The sequence below is a fragment of the Macrotis lagotis genome, chromosome 4 (genome assembly GCF_037893015.1).
Source record: "Macrotis lagotis isolate mMagLag1 chromosome 4, bilby.v1.9.chrom.fasta, whole genome shotgun sequence".
NCBI lineage: Eukaryota > Metazoa > Chordata > Mammalia > Peramelemorphia > Peramelidae > Macrotis > Macrotis lagotis.
Window position 1 is genome coordinate 204,950,055 of NC_133661.1, and position 17,436 is coordinate 204,967,490.

General features: G+C 36.2%; 1 protein-coding gene and 1 pseudogene across 5 annotated transcripts in view; both read right to left on the reverse strand.

The window, feature by feature from the left end:
• Positions 1–17,436, reverse strand: part of FRMD5 (FERM domain containing 5) — a 415,376-nt gene that overhangs the window by 77,233 nt on the left and 320,707 nt on the right. The window lies entirely within an intron of this gene.
• On the reverse strand, positions 11,492–12,548 carry LOC141520281 (AP-1 complex subunit sigma-1A pseudogene; annotated as a pseudogene).

Here is a 17,436-nt window from a genome sequence, read left to right on the forward strand (position 1 = left end):
CTTATAACCAGAATACATGTGGGCAGAAGAGCTTCACTCCAACCCAGGAGATGGAGAAGAACTGATAGGATCTGAAAATTCTCCTAGGAGACCTGAAACCTGAAAGACCAGTGACACTGACAGCAGAAATGACCAATAGTTTATAATTACCTGGTCTCATTTTCTGCCAGCATTTTGCATCTCCGTCCCTACTTAGCACTCTATTTCATTCTTTTGCTTAGCTGCTAAAGAGCCTTCTCCTAAAAACAGGTGTGTAGTTGCTGCTTGCCCACCATATTTGTGAATAGATGCTGTGTAAAAGGACATTAATGCCACAGAAAAGATCTGTATCAATTCAGCTATTGGACAGTGTTCTATATTTGAGCTCCTCAGAGATGTAGGAAACCATTTCTTATGTAAATGGCCTTGGTCTGAGTCTTAGCAGTCTGTTGGAGAGAAAATGCTCAGGATATAAAAGCTAGAAGCATAGCTCCAAGAATATACACATTGTCCCATATTTTCCTAACTTTGCGTTGATTTTTTTCCTTTTTTAATCAGAAAAATGGCTCTGATGGGAGGGAACACCTGCCAAGCTCTTGGCCTCAGAGCACATTTTTTTCTTGCTGAGTTGTAAACCAACACAATTTGTTCTGGAACTGCTGATGCGGCAGCTAGCTTGGAGGCCAGGGCATACAGGAAGAAGCCAAGTAGTTCACTCTCATGTGAAACCTGGAAAAAAAAAACCCCACCTGCAAAACACCCTTTCTCTCCAGTGTCAGGATACTCTGGTCAAAGGTCAAAGTCAGACCACTCCTGAGGAGTTTGTTCCCATTCTATATTCTCAGAAAGCATTAACATCCTGGTCTGTGATTGTAGCATTCCTTGAGTAAAGAAGGTTACTCTCTTTCTGAGCATCTTGGATGGTTCTAATGGAGATAGGAAAAAGTCCTTGAAGGATAGGGTAGGACCTTGTATGGAAAGAATTGGTGTCCAGAGGGGAAAGGGGTCTATTTAGACATCTGCAGTAATCAATCCCAACTTATCCTTCAATGGATTCAGCTCCTTTTTGTCCCAATAAAGTCTGAAACTTTTTATCCCAACTGAGTGTACAACTAGACACAGTAAGCTAGGGCAATTTTTATGATGCCAAGTAACTGGCTAATAGTTCCATGTGCCAGCTGAAGTACCATAGGGTATCCTGGCAGCTGTACATCACTGGTACATATAGAGAAAAATATAACTAGAGAGAAGGAATCTCATTTCATCTTGGGTCCTTGAGGTCACTGTGTCCAAGTGAATGTCATCACAAGCTATGACAGAAGAGCAGAGTAGGCCGACTCTTCATGAACTCATTTGAGGTTTTCTTGGATGAGGTAATGGAATGGTTTGCCATTCCCTTCTCCAATTCATTATACAGATGAGGAAACTGAGGCAAACAGGATTATGTGATTTGTTGATGGTCACACAGTGAATGTCTGAGGCAAGATTTGAACTCAGGAAGATAACTCCTCCTGATTGCAGACCTGTCTTAACTGTCCTGATGTTGTTTGTCCTTGGTTCTTTTTTTTTTTTTTGTAGTTTTTGTTAGGCCCTGGGCTTAAGTGGCTTGCCCAAGGCCACAGCTAGGTAATTATGAAGTGTCTGAGGCTGGATTTGAACTCAGGTACTCCTGACTCCAGGGCCAGTGCTTTATCCACTGTACCACCTAGCTGTCCCTGTCCTTTGTTCTTGAAAGACATCAGGGAGGTGATGCTATGATATGTATAAGAATTGGATTTGAGTGAGGAGGGGCTGCTCAGCTAAGCCACCAGAGCCATCTGGGTCCAGTGCCAGATATAAATCAAGCTGACTGGAGATGACTCTGGATGTGATGCAATCAGGGTTAAGTGACTTGCTGAAGGTCACACAGCTAGTGTCAAGTTTCTGAGGCTGGATTTGAACTCAGGTGCTCTTGCCTCTTTTAACTATACTACCTAGCTGCTTTAACTGTCCTAAACCTCTGTAAATTGAGATTTCCAAAGTCCTATCCAGATCTAAATTTATAATCCTATGATCCATAACTCAATCATCATAAATAGCCAATACCAGATTAGAAAAAGGGACAATACAGACACATCGAGCTGAAACATTAAATTCTCTTGTACATTTTACAAGTCTGCTGCCAAAAGGAGGGCTTTCCCTATTCATAATGATGAATGTCTGAAGAGCTGGTGCTTCCTTATTCCTAAGTGGACTTGGAAGCAATTATAGAGAAGAATAAAAATCAAACCCAGTTTGAGGAAAAGCCAATCACTTGTGTTTCAATCATTCTCCTCTGCCTTTCCCAAGGTGAGGTTTAGAAATGCTTCACAATAAAAGATGTCTCATCCAAAACTCATCATTGTTGCTTGCTATTGATTTAGTAAGCTTTTGTGTTTTTCCAGCCAATGCTGAATTTCTCTGTGGACTAACCACATAGCAGATGCAGGATTACTGAAAATTCAGCCAGGCTGTTACAAAATACTCATTATACTCTGTGTGTGTGTGTGTGTGTGTGTGTGTGCATATACATATATATGCACACACACACACACTCACACACACAAAAATGAAAATAGGAACGTTGCTGTGTTGAGGGAAGAATATTGCTTTTCCCCACACCAGGGTAAATGCATTTTCCATGCAAACAGAGCAGTTTGACAATTCATTTCATTGTCCTGCCTTCTAATATAGGCAAAGATACCAAATGTTTGTTTGGACAATCTGACCATTCTTTCTCTTGGCATAATGAATAGGCTAGAAGCTAAGGTCAGAAAGTCATCAAACCCAATTTTATACTTACCACAGAAGAAAATTAACCTTTTTTCTTCCTTTCCTAATTCACCATTCCCTAGACCTTTGCTAAGTATCTGTATGAATAATGGACTTAAGAACTGTACACATCATATGAATGGAAAATCACTGTTTAAAAGGTGATAGACAAGAAGACAGAATGAGGCATTTTTTCATATATTTTCAAATATGGCCAATGTTGATTTCTTTGGCTTCATTATACCTATTTGTTATAAGGGAGGGTTTCTATTGGAGATTTATGGGTAGAGTTAATGATGCAAAAAAAGAAGAAAAAAAAGAAAAGTACATTAAACATGAAATATTAAAAATAGAAAAGAAGAAAAGTTAAGATGGGGGCACAGACAAAACTAGTTTGTTACTTTCACATCAAATTTAAATCAGTTTTTAAAAAAACTTTAAAAAACTGATTTCACACAAGATCTAATAGATTGTACTATGCTAAAAAAAAGTTTAAATAGAGTTCCAGCAGCAGACTATGGTTTCCGATGATCAAACAAAGTATAAAGTTATTTATCACTGGTAGTCTGGCATCTCAGTGCTGAATTCTTCAGCCATGGCAATCCATGAACCAAAGGAAAATACAAAATGATCCTCAGTCTTGCAAAATCCCTTTTTGATTCTGCAGTGATTGTGGCAAAGTAGGGAAAAGGAGGACAGATGTTACTAAGAGCTAAATGGTTTTCTTACTGTCTATAAACATTAATTTACTTTGTTATCCTGCAAATGTGAGATCTTTGTCCAATGACCATTGAGTAGACCATCTAATGGAAGAAATGAATCATATAAAATCTTGACATTTTCACCATTCATGAAACAAGACAAAAGGGTGCTGCTGATAAAAGAGGATTGTCTCTTAAGTCCTCATTGTCTAGGCAAAAAAAAAAAGAGTTGGTGGAGTTGTTTTAATTGTATGTTCAAAGATAACAATAAACAGCACTGGGTAGTATACTTGGTCGTTTTGTATTGATTGTAGTACTCATAATGAGAACTGGCAAAAAACCAAATAAACCCAAAACTTTATTGTGAAAATAACTTCAGCTTGAATACCACTATCTTTTATAGAGGATGAGATATAAATTCTATAAAGAACTCTATAACCTCAAAAGTTAAAAAGATGACAATAAGTAAAACTGATATTTAAATCAACATATACTTAGTGACTTCAATACAAGGTTTAATAGTAAGTCATAGGGGCAGCTAGATAGTGCAGTGGATAGAGCACCAGCCCTGGAGTCAGGAGTACCTGAGTTCAAATCCGGCCCCAGACACTTAATAATTACCTAGCTGTGTGGCCTTGGGCAAGCCACTTAACCCTCATTGCTTTGCAAAAAACTTAAAAAAAATAGTAAGTCATAACAAGTCAAAGGTATGCAGACTAGAAAAAAAGTCTCATGTGTATACAGGGCAAAGTTTTGAATTTAATGAGTTTTAAATAGGGTCATAAAAGACATCAAATTATCTTTTTTTAAAAAAGTAAAATAAAATTTTACAATCAGTGAAAGTCCACTTTCTCTTCCTTCCTACCTATCTGTCTGTCCTATTCTAGAAAAACAAAATCCCTGTTACAAATATATAGTCAAGCAAAGAAAAATTTCCTTACTAGATATATCTCACCCTTCCTCCACCCTACTTCTGAGACCATCACCTCTCTATTTAGAGGTGAATAGCATATTTCATCATGAATCATAGTTGGTAATTGTGTTGATCAGAGTTCTTAAGTCTTTCAAAGTTTTTGTCTTTATAATATTGTTATTATAGAAATTCTCCTGGTTCTACATACTTTACTCTGCATTAGTTCATACAAGTCTCTCCAGGCTTATCATTTCTTATAGCACATTACCATTCCATCATGTTAATATACATTACTTGGTTTATTATCCTCTAATTGATGAGTACTAACCTTAATTTCTAATTCTTTGATATGACAAAAAGAGTTTTCATGTAAATTTAGATTTACACTTATACAATCATGTGTGTGTTTGTGTGTGTATGTGTGATACAGAGATTTGCACAGATGGGTCCTTTTCCTCTATTTTTGATTTCTGTAGGATATAGATCTGTTAATGGAATTGATGGGGTCAAAGGGTATATCCAGTCAATAGTTTTGGGGTAGAGTTCAAAACTGCTTTCTAAAATAGCTAGACTAAGTCACAGCTCTACCAATAATGTATTAATGTACATGTTTTTCCATAGCCCCTCCAGCATTTAAAATTTTCCTTTATTGTTTCTTTTTAAAATTCTGTTACTGCCAATGTGAAAAGTGTAAAGTGCAACTTTAAGAGTTGTTTAATTTGCATTATTTAATTACTATTGATTTAGAATATTTTCATATGAGTTTTTATTAGCTTGGATTTCTTCCTCTGAAAACTGCCTGGTCTTATCATTTGAGCATTTATTAATTGGGAAATGACTTTTATTCTTATAAATTTGAATCATTTACCTATATAGTTTAGAAATGAAATTTCTGTCATTAAAAACTTACTAAATTGTTTCCCTTTTACCTGCTTCTCTTTTAATTTTGAATGATTTTGCTTGTGTATAAACTTTTCAATTTTATCTATTTAAATTTGTCTATTAAAATTTAAATTGTCCATTTACCATCTGTGATCCTCTGTCTTGTTTTTAAAATAACATTTAATTTTTTCTAATTACATGTAAAGTCAGTTTTTATTTATGTTTGTTCGTTCGTTCATTCATTCATTCATTCATTCATTCATTCATTTATTAGCTTTTGCAAGGCAATGGGGTTAAGTGGCTTGCCCAAGGCCACACAGCTAGGTAATTATTAAGTGTCTGAGACCAGATTTGAACTCAGGTACTCCTGACTACAGGGCCACCTAGCTGCCCCATAAAGTCAGTTTTTAATTTTCATTTCTAGAAAATTTGAGCTTCAAATTTTCTCCCTCCCTCTTCCCCTTTCCTAAATTGGTAAACAATTTGATATTGATTATATATTTGCAATCATGTAAAACATTTCCATTTTAGTTAGAAGAAATAGTCTGTCTTTAGTTATGAACTCTTCTCTCATCCACAAAACAAGGGATTACCTTTTAAAGGAAAAGAACCAATTACAAGAGCAAAGCTCAAGAGCAAAACAAAACTAGTATATAAAAAAAGAGAAAGATATAAGTACACTTAAAACAATGCCAACTGCAGCTCTATAAATTAGGTGTTTGTGGCAAAAATATGGAAAATGGATTGAGAAATGGATGTTCTAGACATTTCTGAAAGAAGTGAAAGCAATATAAATTAGTTGTCACAATGAAGTGAACGGGAGAGCCTAGAAATTGCTTCATCCAGTAAATACTTGATCTCTTTGCCAAGTTAGTAGATATGGCAGCCAAGGGCCACATTAGTTTAGAATATAAATTCATTTTATGAAGAAGAATAGTAGATGATTAACAGCAACATTACATCATAAAACAATGAGAAGTAGTAGAGGGAAAAATAAATTAACAGAAAACCTGATGAGAGAGATGTCTACTAAGACATAGCATCCTGTGGGCATTTTATAATGAAACTGGGACAACAGATAGGTAAATAAAGAAAATGGTCTCTAAAGACTCTTATAACAAATTCTTTCTCCATCAAAGAAAATGCAGCCACCACATTTTTACCTAATATCACAAGTCTCTGATATACTAAAAGAGGCAATAGAAATGGTACTAAAAACAAAAATAATTAATTTGAAAAAAATAGATGGCAAGAGTACTGGTACACAGAGGAGGTCCATGCTAGAAGTGTTAAGGTCAATGAGGGTTTGGTTCAGATATCTCAGAAGATATCTCAGAAGACAAGATACAAAAGGTTTGGGAAAAATTTCAGATACTTGCATAATGGTAAAATCAAGTTGACAAGCATTTATTAAGTACCAACTATGTTTTTATTACTATACTAAGCACTAGAGATACAAAGAAAGGCAAAAAACCAAACTAGTCCTTGCCCTCAAGGAGTTACTGATCCAATGGGTAAGACTACATGTAAATTCTTCCATTGATTATTTTCTTCTTTTTTATTGTTTTTTTGAATTTTACAGTTCCCCCCCAACCTCCCTTCCCTCTCCCCATCCCCCACAGAAGGCAGCCTGATAGTCTTTACATTGTTTCCATGCTATACATTGATCAAAATTGAATGTGTTGAGAGAGAAATCATATCCTTTTTTTGTTTTTTAGGTTTTTGCAAGGCAAATGGGGTTAAGGCCACACAGCTAGGTAATTATTAAGTATCTGAGACCAGATTTGAACCCAGGTACTTCTGACTCCAAAGCCGGTGCTTTATTCACTGCACCACCTAGCCACCCTGAGAAATCACATACTTAAGGAAAAAATAAAATATAAGAAATAGAAAATTACATAAGATGATAACTTTTTTTTTTTAAATTAAAGGTAATAGTCTTTGGTCTTTGTTTAAATTCCACAGTTCTTTCTTTGAATACAGATGGTATTCTCCATCGCAAATACCCTAAAATTGTCCCTGATTGTTGCATTGATGAAATGAGCAAATCCATTAAGGTTGATAATTGCCCCCATGCTGCTGTTAAGATGTATAATATTTTTCTGGTTCTGCTCATCTCACTCAGCATCAGTTCATGCAAATCCTTCCAGGCTTCTCTGAATTCCCATCCCTCCTGGTTCCTAATAGAACAATAGTGTTCTGTTGATTGTTTTCACATAGAATAAGGAATCCAACAACTCAGATCAAGAAATTTTTTTTTAAGGGGCCAGTTAGGTGATGCAATGACTAGAGCACTGGTCTTGGACTTAGGAGGTCCTGAATTCAAATCTAGCCTCAGAAACTTTATAATTACCTATCTGTGTGACCTTGGGCTAGTCTTAACCCCACTGCCTTGCAAAAAAACCAAATAAACAAAAAGAAATGTTTTTTTTTAAGTATCTACTAAATTCAGGGTGCAGATGAGACTACAAGAACAAAACAGCTTGCTAATAAGGAGCTTATACTTTTCTATTATAATGTACTTAATGATCACGGTCACATTTTTCTCTGGATCAGAATACACAGTCAACCCTGGCTAGTGTTATAATGATGATAATTCATTTGTAGTTAAGAAGTCAGCACATGGGGCAACTAGGTAGCACAGTGAATTGAGCATTGAACCTAGAATCAGGAGGACACCAGTTCAAATTCACCCTTAGTTATCTACTAGCTTTGTGTACCTGAGCAAGGCACTTAACTCTGATTGTCTTCTTCTTGCCACCCGCCACCAAACCCCCAAAAGACAATGATAATGATGAAGTCCGCATAGGAGGACTCTCAGTCCATGTTTTATAGGGGCTCCTTAACTGAATAGAAAGGACTCGTATGACACCAACCTAAAAAAACAAAATGCCTATAACTTTTTTTTTTTTTTAGGCTTTTGCAAGGCAAATGGGGTTAAGTGGCTTGCCCAAGGCCACACAGCTAGGTAATTATTAAGTATCTGAGACCGGATTTGAACCCAGGTACTCCTGACTCCAAGGCCGGTGCTTTATCTACTACGCCACCTAGCTGCCCCAAAGATCCACCTAGCCGCCCCTGCCTATAACTTCTGATGAAGTATTACTTGGCTCCTTAAAATACCCAGGGAAAGGCTAACTGAAAAAGGGAGGAGAATGAAGGGAAATTCTATTTTTGAAGATGATCTACCTTTTTTACTGCTTTGGCATTAATTAGAATGAAGAGAAAAGGCATTTTGCTCAGGGCCACTATCCGTCATAAAACAGTATAATTGCTTTTCTCCAGAGTTAATGCCACAGGTGCTAATTGTAGACTCAAGACTTCTTTTTTTTTTTTGTATTTCTCAGATGAATGCATATCAAGATAACAATTGATAAGAGGGTAAGGGGAGAGTCAAAATCCAAGACTCAAGAGTTTCAAAATCTACTTGCTTGGTTCAAGGGTTTTCCCAGATCACGCATAGTTGTTCACTTAGCTACTTAGAAGAGTCAAGGGAAAGGCAGTTAACAACAGGGAGCGGAATCAATTTTTCTTTCCATAAAATTTCAAGTTGTTTTTTTTCCCAAAATAGTGAGGGTGGCAAGACCCTCTCTAGACAACTTGCCATCCCCAAAGAATGAGTTCTAAGTCAGGTTTTGACCACCTATCCATTGGATGATCTCCATTTACTAATGCCCCCCTTCCCAACATACAAAGAGGGACTGCATGATTCAAGATTCTACACTGAGATTCCCAGGAAGAAAGTGATATATCTGGAGGCTAGATATGAGAAACATTGCAAATTGTTATTGGGTTTTGTTACCTGAGTAAAACAGAATGAAAAACAAGAGCCCAGACTCTCTAAGAAGCAGCTGTCTACAAAGAAAAGAAGCCAATAGTGAGCCTGTAGCTTATCCAGAAGGTGGATTGCAATTTCCCAAATATCAAGACATGCTTCACATTCTGAATTCAACACTGTTCCTTTGTTCCAATGTCAACTTTGAATATAATGCACTGGTCACCAGTTCTTGGGGGAAAAGCTATAGGAATATCAATTTGGTAATATTATTATTTCAACCCCATCACAATTACCCACCTGTCAGCACAATTTATTTGGCATATAAATCAAATCTTCCTCTGACAGATAAATACATTCTACCTTTCATTTCTGCAGTCATTTTTATGTAAATCATAGGTCCCAGAATCTTCTGATTAGCAGAAAAACTAGATTTCTTCATTCAGTGATTTAAGTGGGTAAAAACATAGCACCCTACACATCTTTGAGTCTTAATAATCCTCATTATCTTAATAAAAGGACATAAAGAATCAGTAATTTATTTATGGAAGAAAGAAAATACATTAGGATAGCATTATAAATTGAATGTTTATTGCCTTAGGACAACCAATACTTTTTAAAAAAATTTTTTTTTTTAGGTTTTTGTAAGGCAAATGGGGTTAAGTGGCTTGCCCAAGGCCACACAGCTAGGTAATTATTAAGTCTCTGAGACCGGATTTGAACCCAGGTACTCCTGACTCCAGGGCCAGTGCTTTATCCACTGCACCACCTAGCTGCCCCTAGCCAATACTTTTTTAAAGCATTTTTTGTGGCATATTTTAGAGAGATGGCTTAAACCCTTATGGTTTTACTTAGATATTTTACCATCTCTCCTAAGTAGAATTCAGTAAGCTGAGCATGCTACGATGTCCAGCTGTAAAATGGTGGGCCATCAAGATAAGGAGGCCACCAGGCTACCTAAGGAAAGGGAAAACCAGTGCCAGTCAGAAAAAGAGCAGTTCAAAGGTTTTGAACTGATCAGCAGTAGGACTGGCCCTGTGAATTCCCAAAAACAAAACAAGAACTTGTACAGTAATAATGCAACACTGGGTCCATCACACTAAGGTTGCCATTGAGATATTAATACTTCTTCACCAAAAAAAGAAGAGATGTATAGACATTCTCAGAGCAATAAAGAAAGAGGTAACAAAAGACCCCCTACAGAAATATTGTTTAAAGAAGCAGACCCTATTTCACTGAGTTAATAATAGGTATATATACCATTTGATTTGCTGAATGTAATTGAGAGTGGTTTACCCTCTGGTGGAAACTATTTGATAGCTAAAATCCAAGAATATAGTCAAAGGGTTTCCTTTTACAACATCAATTAACAGTAGGTTGACCAAGAAGTATTAAATGAATATTCAATACAAATAAATTGTGCAAATTTGTTTATGGAAATAGAGGGTCTTATGATGGTAATTCTGGTTAATACCACCAGGAATTATGTTGGGATTAACATTAAGGAGTTTGGACCTGGGATTGGAAAATGTGGATCATGCACAGAAATGGTAGAAATGGTGCCATACATTGTTGCAAACTGCAAAAATGTAGCATTTACCTAATCTTTAACAAGACATGATTTGATGGCTAATTATAGACCAAAAATTCATTATCTTTCATTGACTGAAAGACAAAAAATTTCCATGCTATAGAGAGAAACCTCAAAGTGTCCCTTAAGAACTCAAACAGTAAACTGAATTGAAACTGGAGCACATCACAGACAGGACTGTTACCCACAAGCATCTGAATGTAACACTGATCCATAAATACTGAAGAAAAACATTTTAAAAAGATATTACTGTACCAAATACTCATAATCTCTAAAACATTTTAAGAAGATGTTACTGTACCAAATGCTCATAATCTCTGAAATGAAAAACTTTCAAAAATATACTAGCAGAAGAAATCAAAATCATGTGAGAATAGGAAAAGATTCACATTATTCTCATCTTATTGTTTGCTACTGGCATTATGCCAGAGATGTTTTTAGGGAATTTTCATTAGTGGAACTCACATCATAATATTTTTATTATTCAATAATAAAAAGCAGTTACTTTAAAAAGGCCTATGCAAAAGTCTACGGATCATATGACAAAAAATAGCAGCTAGTTATAGGATTGCTATATGAAGTCTTTTGAACAGTATTAGAATAATGATATCAGTTTAAAGTAAACATAATTAAAAATAATTTTAAGCTTTATTTTTTCCAGAAATAATATTCTTTTTATTTCAGAAGGAAACAGAAACGGACAAACACCCTTCTTCCCTCCCTCCCCTAAATAAGAGCATTTGGAGTTCCACTAAGTTCCCAACAGGTCCAAGCCTTCCTATTTCCCTTTCCTCAGAGTCACAAGATTTTAAAAATTATCTATACTCTTCCCTACAGCTCAAACCCAATCTTGGGGGGGGGGTAGGGATGAGAGAGCAAGAAAAGGAAAAAGTCAGCCCTCCTTAATATACTAGATATTCCTTTCCCAAGAAAAGGATGAAGACTCAGCTGATTGGAGTAGATAAATGGAAGGGAGGAAATGGAGATATGTTATTTTTTCTTTGGGTAGGTGGAGGGCTAAAAACAATTTCCCTTTAACCTTACATATTTATATATTTACAGTATATATGGAACAAAGGTTTGGGTGAAGTCAGTTCTCATGATGGGGAGGATGAAAGAGAGGGAAACAGAGAGACACAGAGAGAGAGATAGATACATACATTATCAAATCTTTCTTCTTGGTCATAGTCTTTCTCTACCCATCCAATTTTTCAAGTATCAACTAGAAAAAGTGAAGGATTAGGAAATGATGAGAGTTGGAGAAAGAAGGAATGTTTGAAGGATTTCAGCCCAGAGTTCTCTCCAAAAGAAAACTGAAAGAACAGGGGAAGGTATTCCACAGGGAAAAAGGATCTGAACGTGTGTGGACTTTGAAGCAACCAGCCATGCCTTGGCAGGCATGGCAACCCTGCAATGCATCTCCCATATTGGGGTGGGAAGCTATGCCAAACCCATCTCCTCCAGGACACTTCGAGGTGACTCATCTTCCTCCTGTAATAGATCTGCTTATTCTATGGCTTTTAGCACACTTTTCTTAGAGGTATTCTGGACATCACCACCCATCAGAAATTCATCCAAGATGAAGTAGGCCTTCTCAAAGTTGAAGATGATGTCGAGTTCACATACACTGCCAAAATATTTGTCCAGGAGTTCCACATATCGGTGGATCAGTTCCAGTGTGATAAGCTCATTATTTTGGCCCTCAATGGCACAGCAGAAGTAGAGACTTGCATATCTTTTATAGACTACTTTGAGATCTCTCCACTCCAGGAAGCTGCACATCTTCGGCTTTCTGGCCAGGACGACCTGCATAAGTTCTCAAACCACCTTTTTCCTCTCTTTGTCTGACATAGCCAAATACCATTTCTGTAGCCGAAGCTTCCCTTGCCAGCTGAAGAGCAGCATGAACCGCGTCATCCTGCAGCCTCTGTCATGGTGTCCCGTTTCAGCCACCGTATGGGCCTTTTAAACTTTATTTTTAAAAATGATAACCATTTATTTTCTCTTCTTCCTAATTCCATGACCAACCACTGAAAACAAGAAAAAGAAAAGCCCTGCACAAAGTATGGACAAATGCTCACATTGTCCACAACCAAAAATACGTTTCACTTTGCATCCTGAGTATATCTTCTCTTTGCTAGGAGGTGAGTAGCATGAATTATCTTTAGTTTCTTGAAACTGTGATTGCTTATTGTATTGATTCATTGCAATGTTTTTAAATCTTTTAAAGTTGTTTATCTTTAAAATATTGTTCTTATTGCATAAATTCTTCTGGTTTTTCAGTTCACTTCATTCTACATCAGTTTATGAAATCTTCCCAGGTGTCTTTCAAACTATCCTTTGTATCATTTCCTACAGTACAAAGTATTTTATTACATTAATATACCACAATGTATTCAGCCATTCCTCATTTGATAAGCACATTTTAATATCCATTTTTATCACTACAAAAAGAATTACTGTAAATATTTTTGCATAGTATTTTCCTATTTTTGATCTCTTTGGGGTACAAACCTAGGCCTAGTACCATTGCTGAGTGAAAGGGGATATGGATATATATATAATATATAGTACTAAAATAGAATCTAGTCAAATCCAGAAACTGCTTCTCGTAACCCTGAGAGAAAAGAACTTAATAAGAAATTATTATCCTACAATGAGGCTGCCCATTTGACATTTCACTGCAAGAAACAGAAGAATTCTATAAGATTATATGGTGCTTACAGGCATAGTACACTTAATAACAAGAGTATTTTCTTGTAATTCAAAATACTTAGTATTGATATGATATTGTTCTTTGTTTTATCTTTGTATCTTCAGTACCTGGAAGAATATTGTGCACCTGTAGATGCTTTGTAAATATTAATTGGGTTGAATTGGTAGTGGTTCTCTTAAGCTGAATTATTTATGGAGATAAAAAATTCCCACTCCACTTTACCCTTTGCCACTGTTTCCTTGACTTCTTAGCTTTCATGGAGGGTCAGGGTAAAAGTGATATTGTCTGCCTCTTTAAGCTTTTCAATGAGAAGATTCATTAGCAGATCACTGAGCATGTCCTTTTCCCCCACTAAGAATGAGCCCTTATTTAGGGTTATTCTTCCTTTTGCTACCTTTTGATAGAGGTGCTGAATAACTGGAGAATGACCTATGGGTAAAATCAGTAATTAGAGGAAGACCTAGATCATCCATAACATGGGCAAGCCAAATAACTCTGAGATAATCAAAAGAGGTGAGGCTTAACAGAATATTGGACTAAAAAGTCTTTGGCAGTTCATTTATCCTCTTGAAAAACAAGGAAAAACTCTAGGTAAGAAAAATTCCATGATATCCTTGGGTAACCCATTCTCAGAGTCTAACTACTTACCCTGATTTTCTTATCTGTAATTCATATCCCTCATGCTGCAACTAAAAGCACAATTCTGATTTTTCTCTTTTTGATAAATCATAACTGCTCAAAAATGACTACTCTGCAGCCTAAATAAAACAAATTGAAATAACTAATTTCTTCCCAAATTCAAATGAATGAAGGATTAAGTGATTAAAATTCACTTGCTAAGAGAAAAGGTTGCATGTAGTTCATTTTGAGGGATACTGAGAGACTTTAATAACATTTTTCTTCTTCATTCCATTTACACAGTATCCTCTGATCATGTTATTCACCTTTAACTGGGGTCTGGAAAATGTTTTTACATCTCTCCTAATTGATCCCTATGGCAGACCTCATGGAAATTATATGGCAAATCTCTTCTCTCCTCTCTCACCTCCCTTTTCCCATTTTCTCTCAGCTCAGAACTTTATGGAAAAAATTGATGCCATCTGAAGTGAGCTCCCTTTTCTCTCCTCATGTCAAAACTAGTTGATATCATCCATCATCTCTCTTCTTGTCCTCCAGGCTCCAATTTTGATGGTGAGTCTAATACCTGGAACTTCATGACATAAGAAAACTCAGCCACATCTGCTCTCACTCTCCCTTTCTGACTCACTTCTACAACACCTGGCTATCCTGACTCTACTTATTCTGAAGAAAAGTCAATGACTGATGAGCCTTCAATTGGAAACTTCTTATCATGAGATCTAGCCTTGTTGCTCTCACTTTTTAATGTCCCTCAAATTCATTTTTTTCTATCTCTAAACTAGCCTCCTGCTAGATATTGTTCCTGCTCTTTGCCTTGTAACCCCCCTTGGGTTTATCTTCCCCTATTAAAAAATGTAAGTTTTTTTACAGAGCAGGAACTCTCTTTTTTTCTTATTTTTATATCCCCAGTGCTTAGCATGGTGATTAGCACATAGGCATGTAATAAATCCTCTCTCTATCTCTTAATCAGTCATCTATTGTTTGTATTGTTTATATTTTATTTAACTTTAATTTTGTATTTATTTATTTATTTGGGTTCTTTTGAAAGGCAGTGGGGTTAAGTGACTTGTCCAAAGTCACACAGCTAGGTAATTATTAAATATCTGAGATTGGATTTGAACTCAGGTCCTCCTGACTCCAGAGCTGGTGCTCTATCCACTGTGCCACCTAGCTGCCCCTAATTTTGTATTTATTGGTTATGTTGTATCATATAGAAAAGTGTAAACAGGTACTATAATATTTCTTTATATATGTAAGTCTATACATACACAAACACACACACACATACACACACACACACACACATACATACCTAAGGTATAACAAGTGATCTATAAATGTATTGAATGAATGTTCAAATAACCAAGGATAGACTACTCATGGAACAAAGGGCTCTTCTAATCTATTCTCTCTCTTTCCTGCAACACCTTATGAAAGAAGAGGAGGCAAGAATTATTCTTCATTTCACAGAGAGGAAAATAGAGACATGGAGATTGAACAGTGGACCCAGCCCAGCTAAGAGAATTTAACCAGATTACTGAAATTCATTCCAAAGTGGAACTCTGGTGTACCACCACATTAACTTGTGATCAGCTGACTTTTGAACGTACCCAGGGAACACAGAAACAAGATGGGGAAATGGTATATTAAGTGAGGATAAGAATAAGAATAATAACTTTTATTTCATAATATTCTATGGTTATCAAGAGTTTTATATAGATTATCTCACTGGATCCTCATGTTGTTGTAAAATACACAGTAAGAGAATTAGCTACTTCCTTTGAGTCTAGCCAGAGGAAGAAATAGGAAATACAGCCTGGTCTTGTTCTACATTTTTTCAATTATACCATTCCTGAGTAGATTGCAGTATGATTTCCAGAAAAACAGATCTGCAATGCAATTTAGCGAAAGCATAAATTATGGTGTAACAGTCATGCTAGGAAAGAAAAATGCATTCCTGGTTTTGGGAAGGTTTCTCATTCTGAATTTGAGATCCTTGCATATATCATCTTGGCTAAATGATCTCATTTGACCACTGCAAGAACCCAAAGCATTCGCTTAATGAGTAAGTGAATGGGATCTTATACTAAATCCTTCATTTTTAGATCTAAAAGGAAGTAGAATCAGGAAAAGGTTTCCATGGTTGGTCTAATTAAAATAGGACCCAGAGTATTTTCTTTAAAAATAAACAAACAAAGGAAAAAACCTCACATAAAGCTCTATCAGCAGGTTGCATCAGTCTATGGGGGCTTGTACTTTCCTTGAATAATTCTTCTAATGCTCTATCTGCCAGTCTCTGAAATATTACCTTTATCTGGCTGCAGTGACAGTACTTGGCACTCTCCAGAGTCCCAATCCAATGAAGAATTACAAGACAGCATTGGATGCCAGCCACATCCCTCCTATCACAAACCCTATTGATTTTTTACCGCAGAGTCTCTGCAGAAGCTACTAAGGACACAGACCTGTACAGTCAGCAGTCAGGCAGATAGATTGACAGACAGACAGACATAGAATCCATTACATTTTTTTTCCAAGTTTTGTTTCTATTCTACCTTTAAATTTTTTTTTTATTTAAGCCAATGGGGTTAAGTGACTTGCCCAAGGTCACATAGCTAGGCAATTATTAAGTGTTTGAGGTCTGATTTGAACTCAGGTACTCCTGACTCCAAGACTGGTGCCACCTAGCTGCCCCTATTCTATTATCTTATAATCTTTCCAGATCCTGAAAAGATACTTTACATCTGATTCCCCATCCCAAAGAGGGGAAAGTACTGAGGGCACAAAGGAGATTCAATAAGTACTTATTCATATTTATGTGCCAGGTATCATTCTATCTACTGAGAATACAAAGACAAAAATGAACTGGTTCCTGCCCCTCAAAGAGCTTACATTCTATTTGAGGAGTATACATTTTACTGGATTTCCCATTATAAGTTTAGAGATCTGCATCACCCTTGATCAATTAAGTTTTATTAGTGTTCTAAATCACTATTGATTATAGAAATGCAAATTAAAACAACTCTGAGGTATCATCTCACACTTAACAAATTAGCTAATATGACAAAACAATGATAAGTATTGTAAGAGATAAGGAAAAACTGGGACACTAATGCACTGTTGGTGACATTGTGAATTGATCCAACCATTTTAGAGAGCAATTTGGAACCATGCCCAAAGGGCTATAAAACTGCAAACCCTTTGGTGTAGCAATACCACTGCTAATTCTATATCCCAAAGATATCAAGAAAAAGACCTATTTGTATAAAATAGCAGCTCTTTTTATGGTAGTAAGAATTAGAAATCAAGAGGATGTCCATCAATTGGAAAATGGCTAAACATAATGTGATATATAATTGTGATAGATTATTATTGTATCGTAAGAAATGATAAGGATGATTTTAGAAAAACCGGGACTTACATGAACTGATGCAAAGCTAAGTGAGCAGA